The sequence below is a fragment of the Dromiciops gliroides genome, chromosome 4 (assembly GCF_019393635.1).
Source record: "Dromiciops gliroides isolate mDroGli1 chromosome 4, mDroGli1.pri, whole genome shotgun sequence".
Classification (NCBI taxonomy): Eukaryota; Metazoa; Chordata; class Mammalia; order Microbiotheria; family Microbiotheriidae; genus Dromiciops; species Dromiciops gliroides.
Genome location: NC_057864.1, coordinates 348,070,490 through 348,089,070, shown reverse-complemented (window position 1 = coordinate 348,089,070; position 18,581 = coordinate 348,070,490). Strand labels below are relative to the sequence as shown.

The following is an 18,581-nucleotide window of genomic DNA, read 5'->3' as shown; positions in this document are numbered from 1 at the left end:
TTAAAATAAAATTGTTATCATTACAGCTAATAATAATTTGGTGTTTGGTCTTTAGTGGGTGTTTATTATTGTGTGAAATGTGCCCTGATTAAGATTAGCACTGAGGGCTAGAATTTCTTCCTGTATGAGCTTTCCTAAAATGATACCAAAGTCCAAATTATATCTCTTCTGACAATGTAATAGTTCTATAAGTAAAAACATAATGAACCACAAAATAGTAGGGAACCTAACAGAGTTAGCATTAGAATTCAAGTAGAGTTGCCAAATGGCCAGAATCTTATTGGAGAAACTAGGTGTGGTCTTCTTGATATGCTATATATTGGGGTCTGGACCTGTGATTCCTGACCTGAAAATTCCTTCCACTACTGCAGTTCTACAACTTACATTTAACTTATAGATTTAGAGAGTTGCCTGGGGGCTCTGAAAGTTTAAGTTACTTACCTATGGTCATACAGCTAATATATGTCATAGTCAGTGCTTGAACCCAGGTCTTTCGGACCAGGTCTCCAGACGAAGCCCTCTAGCTACCATGCTACGTTGCCTCTCTCTGTCATATCATGGGCATAGAATGTTTTGATTTTGGCAACCCTAGAAATGAAGTACCATTCTCTTTGCTAGATCTACCTAGTTATTAGGGGAAGTTTTTTAAATGGTGGTTAATTGGTAAAGAAATGAGAGGGTTAAAAATAACAGTGAGAACATTTTTATAATTTGGTATCTCATCCTAGATACTTTTATTCTCTAATAAGATGAGATAGTCTAAGTAAGGCATTTTGTAAACCTTAGAGCTTTATAAAATATATGCTATTATTAATAGCAATTCTCTATTCCCACAACATAGCACCTTATTATACTTTCTTGTTTACTTTCTCATATATGTATGTCTTTTCTCTATACTCGATTATAACTCCTTGAGAGTTGGAACTATGTTTTATATTTTTATTTTCAGATTTTCTTATTTATTGTGCACTTAGTATTTATCAACAAACAAATAGTTCTCTAAGAAACTGAACTTTGTTACTTTTTCAAACTTTCATATATATATATATAATTTAATTTATTACTGGGATTTATTAATTTCTATAAATATCAAATTACATTTAATAAGACAGTGATAAAAACACCATCTCTTGCACTTCTGTTTTCTTTGGTGCATTTAAAAATATTTTATTCTTGCTCTCTCTCTCTCTTTTGCAAATCTATCACCACTCATTAACTTCTCCTCCCCCACAAGCTTTTCTTAGTAACAAAAGTGCTTTAGTTCACTTATAGTAAGAGAAATGTAAATTAAACTAATTGTGAGGTTCCAATTCACACCCATAATATTGTCTTGTACTCCTTTTTATCATTCCTGGTACTTGTCATGTTGCAAGATGCTCAATAATTGCCCCAGGCCTTGATGACTGATCAAGCAAGATGCCTTTCTAATCAGTGAATGACATCTAGAAGAAAACAAGTCTCAGAGCCCATTCATCCTTGTATACAACTGTTTTATTAGTTGTGTTTTAAATATAGGACATGTAGCTTTGTTCTTCTTTTGTACACTTATACTCTTGTTGTTCAGTTGTTTCTAGTTGTATCTGACTCTTCACAACCCTGTTTGAGGTTTTCTTGGCCAAGATATTGGAGTGGTTTGCAATTTCCCTCTCCAGCTCATTTTACATATTAGTAAATTGAGGCAAGCATGGTTAAGTGACTTGTCCAAGGCCACACAGCTAGTAAGTGTCTGAAGCTGTATTTGAACTCACATCTTCCTGACCTCAGGAAGATGCTTTGTCTACTGTGGCACCTAGCTACCCTGTCATGCTATTTTGTACAATAAATTTTTTATACATTTTATCTACCCTAATAAATTGTAAGCTTCATGAGAACAGAGACTTTTATTTAATTATATCTTCCTCAGTAGTTAGCACAGTACAGTGTATAGGTAAATGCATTTTTTAATTGCCTTGATAGAGTGGGGGTAAGTAGTGGAGGAGAAAGCATCTAAGGTTGGAACATTTTGCATCCCCCTTAGTACTGAGGTATTTATTCAGTCCAGTGCATGATGCTTTGTGCTTTTTAATAGTGGTAAAAATCCATTGTATCAAATTCAGTTACTACAAAATGTTCTGTGTTAGGTTCTGGGCTCATAAAGGTGAAAAAATATTATAATCCCAACCCACAAAGAATTTAATCTTTTAGGGTGACTATGGAATGTATACAAGGGTGAAAGAACACTAGCTCTGTGTAGTTGTACTCTGAAAGAGAATGCATCCTAGAAGACTGTAATTTGTTTTTTAAACCTTTATACAAGGGCGGGGGGACTCCTTCCTCCAGCTCCAGAGAGATCAGGTGATCCTCTAAATACTTTGTTAGTTTCTGTAAACAGTTCTCTGCAGGTAGTGGATACCCAATTGCTCACAAAATTGGCACCGTCATTCTACTAGGATTCAACCATAAAGAAGTGAAAAGGATTAGGGCTCCACGACTTTTTCAAACCTCTTGAGTCTGAGCCTATGGAAGACCACAAATAATTATTGTGTTCTCTGTTTCAGGTTTATTTAAAAGAGACTATCTTTCAGCCTGACAATGTAGATGTTTCTAAGTAATCAACTTCTTGCTCAAAAGACAACTGGAAAAGGTTATCAAGTGTATTGGTGCATTCCATCCATTCACCAGGGACCAGACGGGGACCAACAAGTCACTTCACAGAGGTCACTAAGCCTCTGCCTTTCTTCAGCAGCTATCTGATTGTTTACTGCCTTAGGGAAGGGGGAAGGGAGGGAGGGAAGAAGGGATAAAATTTGGAACTCAAAACTTTAAATAAAATGTTTATTTTTTTTAAAGAAATACTACTGATCTATATGGGTATCTGTGAATGTTGGCAAAAACATTCCGTTTCCAGGCCTCTGAATCTTCCAGTTACTTTTTATATAAGCAATATGGATATTGTGGCTAGAAGAGTCTATTCCTATTAACCAGGAATGTAAATAAAATTCTTTATCCACAAATAGGTGCAAATTAACGTCTGATTGGGGGAAAATTACTATTTGCATTAATGCTACAGCAAGAACTTGTGGAATCTGGGACACTCCTTAAGATGGGTTAAAGATGTTTTGCTATTTTCAAAAAGTGCACATGCTGCAAAAAAGAGATTTTCATGTTAATGATCTCAGCATCTACTATAAAATATATTAAATTTTAAACATGTTGGTGCCATCTCAGAAAATGCCGTTTAATTAAAGTCATAATTTAGTTGTGTTCAGTTTAATTGAAAATGTCATAGCTTATAATAGCAAGGGACTTTTTTTTTGGTGACTAATGTATTGGGCCCAATTTTTCATAACAAAGCTGATAAGGATATATTATATTTAAAGTGTTTTAAGTAAGTACTTCATAACATTAAATTACCATTTTATTTTATAACATATATGTATTTACATATTTATATGTATAAATATACAGAAATGTATACACAAATGCACAAAGATATTGCAAAGATATTTAAGCTTAGGAACTCACTGTATGGATTGAATTCTAAGCTTGAAGTCAGGAAGAACTGGGTTTGAATCTCATATCAGCACTTAGTAGTTGTATGACAAGTCATTTATCCTTTTTAGAATTGGGATAATAGTTGTATGATAGAGAGTTCTTCTTCTGAATTAGTTGATAGAGAAACCCCACAGAATTATGGAAACTAACCAAAAACAAAACAAAACAAAACCCAAACCTCAGAAGGTTGAGGCATTTTTTGGGGGGTGGGGCAATGAGGGTTAAGTGACTTGCCCAGGGTTACACAACTAGTAAGTGTCAAGTGTCTGAGGCCAGATGTGAACTCAGGTACCCCTGAATCCATACACTGCGCCACCTAGCTGCCCCTCTGGTTGAGGCATTTTTTTAAGGAAGTTTGATTTTTTTTTAATGGAAAGTCTCATTAGCAGCAGAGTAGAAGGTGATTAATTAAAACAGATAAAAGCACAAAATCATTCAATACACTGTGTGATCCCCTTTTGTTTCTTTTTTTAAAAAAATATTTATTTATTTATTATTTTTTTAGGGCAAGGAGGGTTAAGTGACTTGCCCAGGGTCACACAGCTAGTGTCAATTGTCTGAGGTCAGATTTGAACTCCGGTCCTCCTGAATCCAGAGCTGGTGCTTTATCTACTGTGTCACCTAGCTGCACCCCTTTTGTTTCTTAAGTGATGGCAATGGATTGTCAAAGGGATCAGAAGGCAGTGCATCATCCATAAACATGAATCCAATCATTGTTAAGTTAGATGTGAGCTACCTTTGTCCAGTGACCAACAAATCAAAGAACCTCACCATCTCTATGAAATCCTTCTATCATTGGGACTTTGTGCAGAATGTCACCACAATGGTGAATATCTGGGGAGAGCACATCTCCCTGTTTTATCCCTTGTTTGGTATTAATAGAGGATAATTGAACAGGATTATGTCTGTGCTCACCCTCATGAAGGAGTAGTCTATGGTCTTAACTTACAGAGGATACCTTGTTGGAAAAGAGTCATTAAGGCTTCATTTGTTAAATTCCCCCCAATCAACAAATAGTAAGCACAAGGAGATTGGGTACTCAAAAGCTTCTATTCCTGGACACATTATTCTGATTATATAAAATTTTAGGGTAGGACCTCTTCAGTGTTCCTAAAAGAAATTGGACTAGCAATCTCCATGGGCAAAGCCAATTACATGCAGAATGAACATTGCCCAGAGTATAGCATACAGCTGGATGTCATATTCAATTAATCTTTCAATGAGTAGCTCTTGGACAGGAACTGAAGATGGACTATGATCTTGGTTCAGAATTGTATAGGAAGGAAATATGCTGGATGAAGGTGGGGGGGCAAGTAGGTGGCACAGTAGATAGAGTACTGGGCCTGGGGTTAGATAGACCCGAGTTCATTTTTTTTTTAAATGGGGCAATGAGGGTTAAGTGACTTGTACAGTGTCACACAGCTAGTAAGTGTCAAGTGTCTGAGGCTGGATGTGAACTCAGGTCCTCTCAAATCCAGGGTCGCTGCTTTATCCACTGTGCCTCCTAGCTGCCCCCTAGACCCGAGTTCAAATCCAGCCTCAGATACTATTTGTGTGACCATGGGTAAATCACTTAACCTTGTTTGCCTCAGTTTTCTCAGGTGTAAAATGAGCTGGAGAAGGAAATGGCAAATCATTTCAGTATTTTTGCCAAGAAACCCCCAAATGGAGTCTTGAAGAGTCAGACATGACTGAAATAATGACTGAACAACAAAAATGCTGGATTACACTTTAGAAACTCTTCAGTACTTTCAATAACTTCAGTTCTTCCTTGTCACCAAAAGCTATCTTTTTAAACATTTTCCATATTCTCCAGCAATGTTACATAGCTATAAATCATGAATCTTTATCATTTTAAAAGAATAAACTTGCAGCTACCCAAAGGGCAATAGAAAGATGCATGACAAATATGTATCTGGGCTGTACACGGTACTGATGTTGTCTTGCTCACTAGAAGCAGTATAAAAGACACTATTGGCTCATTTAGGACAAAAGAGAAGTGGGCCAATTGTATAATAATAAGAGATATTACATGGATAGATCCAAGTATTATGATTATGTGAATGAAACACTAAAAATTCATTATTAGCGCTTCAGTGCATTGGGCAGATTGTTTATGGAAAGCTAAGAGAGGAAAGCTATGTTGCAAGGCAACAGTCCAAGCGGATAGAGAGCTGACTCTGGAATAAAGAAATGATTTTCAGTCCTGCCACACATATTCATTGTGTGTCCTTGGGCAAGACTTTTCTGTTCTTGGTGCCCTGGGCAACTCTCTAAGATTGCAATGTTACAAATGACACACAATGATATGAGAGATCATAAGTTCAGGCCTCCCCCCCCCCCCAAAAAAAAAAAAAAAGAATCCCAAACATTTAAAAAGGAATGGAGAAGTTGCAATCTTCACTGTTGGAGGAAGTGGCCATAGTAATGAGATCATGAGTCCATGGATCATAGAAATCATAAATCTTGAGTTAGGTGGGATGTCAGTGTCTATCTAGTCTGCGCCTTTCATTTTACAGATGAGGAAATTGAGGCCCATAAAAGTTACATGATTTTCACATGGCTATATGTCTAGCAAGTATATGACTTGAATTTGTTTTCCTAACTCCAAGTCAAGCATTCTAACCTATATGCCATACCACATCAAAACAAGTAGAATATTATGTGATCATAAATTTAGAACAGGAGGGGACTTCAGAAGCCATTTAGCTCAACCCCTTCTTCTTCCTTTTTTTTTTTCCAGATGAGGCAAATTAGGTTCATTGAAGATAACTGACTTGCCCAGGTCAGGCAAAGACAGTAATTAAGTGGTAAAGCCAGGATTTGAATTCATATCCTATAACTCAAAGTGCTATCCTTTTTTTCTTTCACTGTATCATAACCCTTCTTAATTCTGATGCCTTCCCTCTCTTAATTATTTCCTATTTATCTTATATGTAGCTTGCTTGTCTCTCCCATTAGATTATGAACTTCTTGAGGGCAGGGACTGTCTTTTGCCTCTTTTTGTACCCCCAGTGCCTAACACAGTACCTGGCTTATAGTAGCCACTTAATAATGTTTGATTAAGTGATCTTTTATATTTCTTTCTTTTTTCCTTTTTGGTAGGGCACTGAAGGTTGAGTGACTTGCCCAAGGTCACACAGCTAGTAAGTGTCAAGTGTCTGAGGCCGGATTTGAATTCAGGTCTGATCTTTTATTTTTCAATTAATACATATTAAATTATAGGATTATCATTTTTTCTGATTTATGTCCTGTGAACTTTTTTCTGATTTGGTAAAAACATTGTTAATGTTTGTAGTAGGGATAGGGCATGAGTCACAGAATTATTTCAGTCATGAGTGTCATATAAATAATTATTTTTCAAGAGAGAAATAGAAATCATTCTGTTCACTTACTCTACCACCTCCACATTTGAATAAATAATAATGATAATAAATCATGCATGGAAGTAAATACAATATGATAGACTGCTATAAATAACATTAAAAAAAAGTCCTGCTGTTATGGTTCTGTTTTTAGAAATATTTGCTAGGGACTGAGTAAAGTTAAGCAGTGGGCCCTAGTTTTGCCATCATTTATTTACATATAGTGCAACAGCTAATGCCCCTGAATGCAACCAGGAGATAAGCATTCCACTCTTAGTGACTCATAGGTCATTGACTTTCTATGCAATCTTCCTTAAGTATGATAAGATGTCTATATCTTAGGGTTTCCATCCTTGAAACAGTAACCATCTTTGCAACTATGTAATATAGGGTAAGAATAGACAAGGTCCTGAACAAAATAAAACCGGATTCTTGTAAGCTAGGAAGAAAAAAGCAGGAATAAAGAGAGGAGAAAAATGAAGAGAAATGAGGGGAAGGGAAGTTCAGAGATTAAAGTAGTATATAAAAAGTAAGAGGGTGGGGTGAGACTGAGGCAGGGTGGGATGGGATGGGATATGTGATGAATGAAAAGGTAAAATTGAACAGCTCCCAAGTTGGGAGGAAAAAAACAAAAAACAAAAAACAAACAAACAAACCCTGTGAATTCCACAAGGTTTCCCATGGTTTATCTCTTTATATCTAATTGTACTAGAATACCAAGTAACAAAATATTTGTTTGTCAGGTCTCTTGTACCTCAAAAATAAATTGCCTAAACACATTTTAAACCATAGTTAATGAGAATAACATAATATTGAAAGAGATGCTGAACCATTTAACTTGAATAACTCACTTTTGATATTGGAAACAGACCTAGAGTTTCCCTCAAAATACTGAATGTAATACGAGGACCCTCCAATGGTGGGGTTGAAAACATGTATCACCTCTCTTCTTGTTACGTCTATTTCCTCATAAACCAACTTTGATCTTTCAAAACTCAGATCCATTTCAATCATACCAAGGCTCCCTCTTGTGTTTTTTTGGGGGAAATTACATGCTATTCCTACATGTAAGTAACAGTTTAACTTTGGTCTCAAGGACCCTTTACATTCTTAAAAAATATTGAGGACCCCTAAGAGCTTTTGTTTATTTGAGTTATATGTAAAAGTGTGCTGATAAATATTTAACAATAGGCTTTCTGGGGAAAAGTGTACATGGCACATTTTTAAAGTTTAATTAGTATTAACGTTTTCTCTATCACTTTCTTAAGTCCAGGCAGTAAACAAAATAAGAAATTAAACCCTGGTTTGTAGCTTTGCTGATTTCTGAACTATAAATGCTCTTATTGAAAGTTTTTTTTGGGGGTGGGGCAATGAGGGTTAAGTGACTTGCCCAGGGTCACACAGCTAGGGTCAAGTGTCTGAGACTGGATTTGAACTCCGGTCCTCCTGAATTCAGGGCCAATGCTTTATCCACTGCACCACCTAGCTGTCCCCATTATTGAATATTTAATAATAGGTTCTTGGGGGTTCAGTGAGCCAGGTTAAAATGACTCTAGGACACCCTGGTTATATTCATAATATTAGAAATGAAATATAGTACAAAATGTTCATTAATTAAATAATTTAAAGCAATGAGTTGTTTAAATAATATGTTAGAATAACTAACATATTTTATAAAAGATAACTATATTTTAAAAAACAAAAAAAGAGTGAGAAGGATGGCATTTTACATATTTTTGCACATCTTTTTAATATCTGGCCAATAGAAAGGCAGCAAGATTCCCACATCTGCTACTATAGTCAGTCTGTTGCAATATGTTATTTCAGTTGAAACAAATGGAGAAAATCTGACCTCACACAGATATGTAGTTGGAAAGGGAAGGAATATTTTAATAAGGAAATATCATCTTAGTATTATTATGAAAAGTTTTGAACTCTTGAACCCTGGATAGGTCTTGGGGATTCCCAGGGGTCCTGTAACACCACTTTGTGAATCACTTTCCCATTGGTGATTTGCCTGATAGGAAGGAACTATCCAATTCAAGTTAAATTTAAGATCTTATGCAAAAAAATGGTGGAGCCTGTACTGAGGCTATACAGAAATATATACACAAGACTCATACAGGATGAGGCTATAGGGATGGTTTTATCTGTACCTATGGAAGGAGTATTCATGCTTATGAGACTGAAGATTTACTGAAGGGGGAAGAAAAGGATATCTAATAACTAGGCAAAAGTTACTTAAAGCTCTGAATCAGGACACACCCAGGATGTGTCTACAAAGTTCCTGTAAATGGACAACTTGTTTACAAAAATCAGGTTCAATTTTCCTGATACTTTAAGAGTCCAGAATAATGAATAACCACTGACATCTATTTATATATTGCTTTGCATACCTTATCTCATTTGTTCTTCATAACAACCTGTGAGATCATAATTCCCATTTTATACATGAGGAAATTGAAGTTCAGAGAAGTTAAATAACTTTCACACAAGGGTATAGCTAGTATGTATCAGAGGCAGAATTGGAACCCAGATTTTGCTGATTCCAAGGAATTGTCTTTTAATCAGATAATTCCCTTTGTAGTCACTATCATGCTGCAAATAATGTACAGTCATGATATACATAATGAGTTAAGCAAACACAAATTCCAATTTGATAAATTAGTAATGATAATTTTATAAAGGCATTAAAATACGATATGCATTCTATTAGTAACTATGTAACTCTTTGTCAACATTCCTTTCATCAAACATTTGTTCCTAATGCATTTTTAAAAAATGTGCTTTGTATTATGTTCTTAGGGACTTTGGCACAGGCAGCAGGATCTGAGAAAAACTTATGTTGTCTTAAAAGCTCACACATGGCAGGTGCTGGATTTATTTTCCTATTTGTTTCAGTAGGGCAGGAGCTCTACCTCAGTCTCTCTGTCCAGTAGCTAGAGCTGTACAGCATGCAAAAAGGCGTTTAAAAAGTGCTTTGGGAGAAGGAAAATATGGAAGAGGAATAGAAGAAAAAGGAGGCAGAAAAAGAGGGATAATTCTGTTCCTGTTTTTCTGAATTAGATAAATAGCAAGTGACATTTATTGATCATTTGTATGGTTTGTGTATTACCATGCAAAACTCTATGGAGATATACACAAGAAATGGGAGGTATGGGCCATTCCTAAAGAATAGACACAGACATAAGAAAGATATAAAAATGCATATGATTAAAATAATAACAAGTATAGATACTTAGATTTGAGAATGATTTTACTGTTTGGAGGACAGTAATTATGTGAACAGAAAGTATTTAAAAAGGTGATGGATAATTCATTATCTGGATTGGAAGATTTGAATGGGATAGAAGCTGAACATTTAAAGAAGTCTTCAAGTAGATATTTTGTATTATAATAGCCTTGGTTGAAGAGGTCTGAATAAGGGACACTCAACTTGTTTCATGTATTCCCAGAGTTGGAAGGGAACACACAGACCATACTTGAATAGGAATTCTCTCTAGAACATCCACAAGTGATTTCTGTTTGAAGATCTCTAGTGATGGGGAAACTACTGGTTTCTGAGGTAGCCTATTTTACTTTTGTTGGGAATTTTGTCCTTACCAAAAGTTTATAACTGTTTCTCTTCCATTTTCAGCCCTCGTTCTGCCCTCTGGGACAAAACTGAACACATTTCATCCCCTTTCCATATGATGACATTTTAAATTCTAGAAGACTGCTTTTATGTTCTACATCCCTGCCCCAGCCCCACCAAGGCAGCTAGGTGGTGTAGTAAATAGGGTATTGGGCCTGGGGTCAGGAAGACCTGAATTCAAATCCAGTTTCAGACACAAGCTACTTGATACCAGGCACATCACTTAAGCTCTGTTTACAACAGTTTCTGGGGAAATTCTATTCCACTTTTTCAAGCTTTTTTTCTCTAAGTCAACAAGTCAAGAAACATTTATTAAGTACCTACTATATATTGTTTGCTTGTTTGTTTGGTTTTTTAGTGAGGCAATTGGGGTTAAGTGACTTGCCCAGGGTCACACAGCTAGTAAGTATTAAGTGTCTGAGGCCGGATTTGAAATCAGGTACTCCTGACTCCAGGGCCAGTGCTCTATCCACTGTGCCACCTAGCTGCCCCACCTACTATATATTGTACTAGGGGCAGCTAGGTGGCACAGTGAACGGCATCAGGAAGACTTCTCTTCTTGAGTTCAAATCTAGCCTCAGAAACTTACTAGTTGTGTGACCCTGGATAAATCATTAGCCCTCTTGGCCTCAGTTTCTTCCCCTGGAAAATGAACTGGAGAAGGAAATGGCAAACCACTCTTTGCCAAGAAAATGCCCAAAGGGATCATGAAGAATCAAACATTGGAAAATGACTGAACAATGACTAGACACGTATTGTGCTAGATTTGGTGATACAAAGAAGGGCAACAAAAGGTCTCTACCTTTAAGGAGCTCACTGTCTAACAACTAGGTACAAACATGATAGATACAAGATAAATTGGAGATAATCTCAGAGAGAGGACAATGAGATTAAGGAAGACTGCAAAAGACTAGTAGAAGGTGGGACTTTAGCTGAGATTTAATGGAAGCCAGGAAAGTTGGGGGCAAAGATAATTGGAGAGAGCAAATCTGGCCTGTTTTTATAACTTTCATTCATTGGCCATAGAGTTTGATTTCTAGAGCAGTGGTTCTCAAACTTTTTGTTTTTAAGACCTTCTTATAATTTTTTTTTAGGGCAATGAGGGTTAAGTGACTTGCCCAGGGTCACACAGCTAGTGTCAAATGTCTGAGGCTAGATTGAACTCAGGTCTTCCTGAATCCAGGGCCAGTGCTTTATTCACTGCACCGCCTAGCTGCCCAGACTTTCTTGTAATCTTAAAAATTATTGAGGACTTCCTAAAGAATTTTTATGTGGGTTCCATCTATATTTAGCACACAGGAAATCAAATTATCTTGGTATTGTTATGAAAATAATTTTGACTTTGTGTACATCCTGAAAAGGTTTTGGGGACTCTCAGAAGTGCTCATTGGCCTAGAGCCACGTAGTTTACTGTCATTCTTCTGTGGCAGCCTTTAGATATTTAAAGGCAGCTGTCATGTTTCCCCTAATAAGCTAATTACCTTCAAACCGTGCTGTTACTGCACCATTCATTATTTGCTATCAAGCAAAATCCAATACAATGTGACTATGTCTTGGATTTGATCCCAGAGGGATTTTGTTGCTGTAGCACCAATAAAATTTACCTTTAATGGAAGGTTACATGTAAGGTGAAATTGCATGGAATGAACGTCTATTAGCCTAACCATCCATGGATTTCAAAATTGTGAAGTTCTAGTGTCCTCCCTACAATAGGTGGGACAGGAGCTTTATGGAGAGTTAATGATCAACTAGATAAGTGAGTTTGGCAATTGCAGGAGGGAAACCTGTCACAAAGAAACATGAATCACTTCTTAGCTTCAGATTTGTGATAGTGATCAAATCATGGTATTGTTATTGTGAAAATCACTGAGAATGCTACTATGTATAGGCTCCCCATGATCAACACAGCTATTGATGAGGCTGATTTGCAAACACTGTACGGTACAGTTTTAGTGGGAAATCTACAACACTTTGTGAATGATAACACATAAAATATCCCTGTGAGGGTAGGCCAATATTCTCATTATTCTCATCTTCTAGATAAGGAAACTGAGATGAAATTCCCTGCCTAAGGTCAAAGAACAAATCACTGGCAGAATAAGATTAGAAAGTGAATTCTTGATTTTCATTCCTGTGCTCAGTCAACTAAGTCGCTGTTTTACACTGTGTGGAAATGGATTATTCTCAGGCACTAACTATGATGCCACAGCAACCAGTTGAAAAATGAAAACTTGGTCAGTTACAACAGCAGCCCTTCATATAGGGCTTTTCTCATAATAAACTTTTAAGGTAGGCAATGCCAGTATGATTATACTCATTTTACATATGAAAAGCTTATACTCAGAGACATTCATAGGATCATAGATTTCTCATTGGAACAGGTCATTTAGTTCAACTTTCTCATTTTACAGATGAGGAAGCTGGTATCCAGAGGGTTTGTAATTTGCCCCAAGTAACATAGTGATTGGCAGGGATAGGATTGGAAATCAAGGGCTTTGACTCCAAATCCAGTGCTCTTGCCACTATACCTCACCACAAGTTAAGTCATTTGCAGGCAAACAACTAGTAAGTTACAGAAGTCCACACCTCAAATCCATGTTTTCCACTTCTTAGAAGAGGCTTCTTTACCCATCTTCGCAGTTGCCTGATTTTTGCTGAAGGCACCAACATTCTCACGGGTACATGAGTTAGAAATCTTGGAACTCTAACTCTCCCCTCTCCCTTCTTTCATCTTCTCCCACCCCCAGCCTCTGTATACAATTAGTTGCTGACATGTTCGTTTTGCTTCTGCCATATCTCCTGTATCCATTCCTGTTATTTCATTCACACTGCTATGACCCCAGTTCACTTCCTCATCACTTCTTGTTTGGATTATTGTCATGGCCTACTTACTTATCCACTTGCCTCTAGTCTTTTCCCTCAACAATTCATCCTTTCTACAGTTACCAAAATCATCTGCCCAAGGCACAGATCTGACCTTATAACTCCTCTATTCAAAACCCTTCAGTAGCTCTCTAGGCTCTCCACAATTGCTTCCAATCTACCTTCTCAGCCTCATTTCACATTATTCTCCTTCATGCACTCTGTGTTCCAGCCAACACAGTTCCCCAGACTGGATTTGGTGTTTCCTATCTCTGCTCATTTGAACAAGCTCCCCTTCATATCAATAATGCCCTCAATTTTCATCTCTGCCTTCTAGAATCTATTCTTTCTCTTGAGGACTCTCAACTTTTCCATCAAGCCTTCTCTGTTCTCTCTAGCTGAGTGTTCTTTCACTTAAAGTTTTCCTAAACATTTTGCCTAGATCTCTTCTTTGTTCCGAATGTATGCCACGTTTTATTATCCTTATCTGTTTTTATATGCATGTTCTAACCTTCATCTTCCTCCTAGTAGAATCTAAGTTTTTTGAGGCATGGGATTATGTAATTTTTTTTGACCTTAGAATCTCCACTAGAATTTAGTACAATTCCTTGAACAAAGAAGATGCTTAATGAGTTTGTCAAATGAACCAATTAATACACTATCTTCTTCATCATGTGTTTTATCTTAATCATGTTAGTCAGTTGGACTATTTTTCTTTTTTTTTTTTTTTTTTTTTGTGTGTGGGGCAATGAGGGTTAAGTGACTTGCCCAGGGTCACGCAGCTAGTAAGTGTCAAGTGTCTGAGGCTGGATTTGAACTCAAGTCCTTCTGAATCCAGGGCTGGTGCTTTATCCACTGTGCCACCTAGCTGCCCCCAGTTGGACTATTTTTCATTACATTTAACAGGGGTTTATTTTTTTTGGTATCATGCAGAAATAACCCAATAATTTGTTTTTACAATTTATATATATTTTTTGCATCTTTGTACTTGAACTATATAAATTAAATGACTGCATACTCGCACTATGATAGCACAATAGCACTATATCTTTTCAACCAAGTGTCAACATTGTGGCAAGCATAGAAGTTTACCACAGAAACAACATCTGAGGTTTTGTATATCAATGAGTGGAATAACAACAGCAGTCCTTCATATAGTACTTTTTTCATGACAGATTTATAAGGCGGTGCTCCAAATATTAATATCTTAATTTTCCATGTGAGGAAACTTAAGATCAGAGAAGAGTCTAGTATTATAGATTTCTACACAGATGAATTTTGTCCATCATTTGGATTCTATTTTGCTGAACTGATCAATTGCTTTTGAATCATGCTGACATAGTAGTGAGCATTTATTAAGTGTTTATTATATGCAGGATACTATGCTAAACACTGGGAATATAATATAAACAGAAAGACAGTCCCTGTCCTCAAAGAGCTTACATTCTGATGTTGTTGTTAATTCATATTTCAGTTATGTCTCTTTATGACCTCATTTTTTTTTTTTTGGTAAAGATACTGAAATAGTTTGCCATTTTCTTTTCCAGATGAGGAAATAGAGGCAAACAGGTTTAAGTAACTTGCCCAGAATCACACAGCTAGTCAAGTTGTGGCCAGATTTGAACTCAGGGACTCTATCCACTGTGCTTGATGAAAGAAGACAATATGTAAGAGGTTACTGAAAAGGAGAGGGAAGAAGGTACTCATCATGGGAGCATAATGGAAAAGTCCTAAAGAGTGCAGCTTGATGGGATATGAAAAGATGGCCTGCCTTGTTGCTTTCCTCAAAAGTGGTTCTGGGAGGAGCCATCTAATCATATGGAGAGGTTCCAGACTGAGAAGGTATTCTAGAGGTGTGAATTTTAAGGCTGCAGCATATTCCAGGATGAAGAGGTTTCTGGGACAATTTGAAGAAGTCTAAGCAGTGAAGTCCAATAATTTGTTTATATGATGTGCATGTGTATGCATACATATATACCTATCAGAATATATGTTTTGTTCATTTGTCTTTGTCCTTGACAAGTTTCGCATATATCAGGAGAGATATAATATCCTGAATCTACCACTAGCTTAATAGAAATGAATTTGGGTCAGTCTAGTATGACTAAAATAACATTACATTAGAATTATAGAAATACAACTATGTACTAGTGATGTCAATTCATTCAGCTTAGGAAAAAAAACCCCAACACTTTTCTTGGGCTTTTGTCTAGTTTGATGGTTTTCTATAGGCCTGGCTTCTCTCACACCTTTTGTGTGTGGTATGTCCTGATTTTTCAACCATTGTTTCGGTAGATTCATCACTTGACAAAGGGAAATATATTTCTTTTGGTCAAGAAGCATAAATGAGAAGTCTGGATCAAAGCTCAGAATTCATGGCCTAGGAGTTGAATCCATTGAGCTATGTTTCTGTCTTGAATTGATGGATAGCTTGTTCAATTATTCTTTAGAGTTAGCATTTAAAAAAAAAAATCTGATTATCTCAAAGTACTTAACCAATATGAATTCACAGCAGTCCCTAGCAACCTGAAAAGAATGGAGCAAACATTATTATCCTTTGACAGTTGGAAAAGAATGGATAGGTTTGCAGTTGTAATAAAGAGCAGAATAAAGCAGAATAAAGAAGAGAGGGTTTCTTTTCCTCTGGCACCTGCTTTACATTCCTGACTTCACTCTTAATGAGTACCTCCTTGCTGAATGTGGTGTGCATTCACCAATAAAAATTTCAGAATACAAAGCATCATGTGTGCTACAGGTATTATTACTGAGGCATTTGACAGATATTAAAAATACCTTCAAGTTCATAAGGCTATTGCATTTTTGCCTGGTCTCTGCTAAATTCTCCTCTCTCTCTCTCTCTCTCTCTCTCTCTCTCATTATAGTCTTATTTGGATTGAATGTTTTAATGAGCCATATATAAATGCCCATGATGCCAGTTACAAATGAAATAGTCAATGCTGTAGGAGGCCTCATAAATCAAGAAATAAGAAATGGTTCTTTATGAGAGACCATCCTATAACAGTATTTATATCTTGGGACTAATTTTGCCCCTTTCACATAGGCTAAGGGCTGTTCCAAGAGAAGCCTGCTAGTCCTGAAAGTATTATAATGAACTACAATTATTTGCCTTTGGAGCAATGATTTTAGAAGCTGTTATTTCATCTCAAATTCCTGCTGTTGGGAAATGACTTCTGCCCTTTGTTGACAGGATATGGAAAGTTTCTGAGATATGGAATTTAAAATCAAGTCAAAATTGAAATGAAATAAGAAAAAAAAAGCAGCATTTATCAAAGTGACATGATCATTATATAGGGTGATGAGAGGGTTTTTTTTTGTTTGTTTTTTTTTGTTTTGGCGACCATAACACTTAAGGAAGATTATAATCTAACACATGCAGGGGGTCTGATTGGAGTTGGTGGAGAAAATATTCACAACAATGAATTTTAACTAAGTGAAATTCAATAACAATAAGTGTGAAGTCATACCCACTTGTATCTGAAAAATCATATACATAAATACAGGATGGGGGAGGTTCATGTGAAAAAAACTTTAGTGGGCTACAACACCAATGTGAATCATAAGTGTGATATGGAGCCTTTCCTGCAAAGTTAGTATGACATGCAGTGTACGGTCCTTGAAGGCAGGGACTATTTCACTTTTGTCTTTGTAGCCCTAGGACCTATCACAGGGCCTGGCATATAGCAGGCATTTAATAAGTTGCTGTTGATTGACTGTTGAACTTGGCTGTTTTGATAGTTTTTATAGTCTTGATGTAAGATAAGCTGGTTAGACATCATCTAGAGTATGACATTCATTTCTATACAGAAGAAGAATGGTCTATCTCAGAAGGAATTAGTAGTCCTTCCCTAGGGGTCTTCAAGTGGAGCTTCCCTTTTGGGGGGATAAAATTCAGATTAGACTAAATGACCTCTGGGTCACTTTGAATTCTGAGATTGTGTGAAATTGCAGGTTCTTGAAGCAAGTGGAATATCTTGCAAACTGAGAGGTTCTGAACAAAATTTTAGATTTGGAAGGGATTTTAGAATTTCTTAATCTAAACTTTTCAGTTTAAATATAAGGATGATGACCGACAATGGCTAAAATTTACATACAGCACTTTAAGGTTTTCAAAGTGTTTTACATACTTTCTCACATTTGATCCTCACAACGACACAGTTTTAGGTTAGGCTAAGGGGAGGGGGAAAGTTACTACAGATGTTATAATTCCCATTTCACAGATGAGGAAACAGGCTAAAAAATGGTTGACTCCTAAAATCATATGACTGGTTTAATGGAAGATTCAATACTAGAATCAAAACACCTTATTCCTATTCCAGGTTCTTTCCTCTTTGCCTTAGTAATTGCATCCTACTTTGAAAGTGCAGATGTGTCTTCAAATACTGGGTTTTAAACCTGTGCTTTTAAACCTGTCTTTATACTCATTAAGCAAACGGGAATAGAGGAAATCAATCCATTTATTTTTGTTGTCTTTATATTCAATATTGATTTGCTATAACCAAATCAATCATGGTGAGCCACATTTCTCATTAGGCAAGCCTAGATTAGGGTAGGACCCTTATGTGAACTCTTCACTATAAACCTATATCTTGATTGTTGTTCAGTCATTTTTCAGTTGTGTCTGACTCTTTGTGACCCCATTTGGGAGCTTGGCAAAGGTACTGTAATAGTTTGCTATTTTCTTCTCTAGCTCATTTTCCAAATGAGGAAACTGAGGCTAACAGGGTTAAGTGACTTGCCCAGGGTCACACAGCTAGTAAGTGTCTTAGGTCAGATTTGAACTCAAGTCTTTCTAATTCTAGGCCTGATGCTCTATCCATTGGGCCACCTAACTGCCCAATATATATCTTCACAAATCTATAATTTATAAATGTTAGTCTTTTCTTGTTCTTTTAATCAAGTGGTCTTATGTTGAAATCATTCCAGATCTGGTATCTGATATCACTGTAATTTTGGGTCAGAAGAAGAATGGTTCCATTCATAGCATTTGATGGAGTATTAGGTTTGAAGTCAGAAGATTCTGAGTTCAAGTCCTGCTTTTAAAACTTATTAGCTCCAAAAACAAAAACAAAAACTTATTAGCTGTGTAATCCTAGACAAGTTACTTACCCTTTCTGTGCCACAGCAACTTTGTAGGATTTATCTACTATGTTATAGAAAAGTGCTTC

The 18,581-nt window shown here is 36.5% G+C and overlaps 1 protein-coding gene across 1 annotated transcript in view; it reads left to right on the top strand.

The window, feature by feature from the left end:
* The window catches only part of FRK (fyn related Src family tyrosine kinase), a 123,668-nt gene that overhangs the window by 79,675 nt on the left and 25,412 nt on the right, over positions 1-18,581 (top strand). The gene's annotated exons all lie outside the window — the stretch shown is intronic.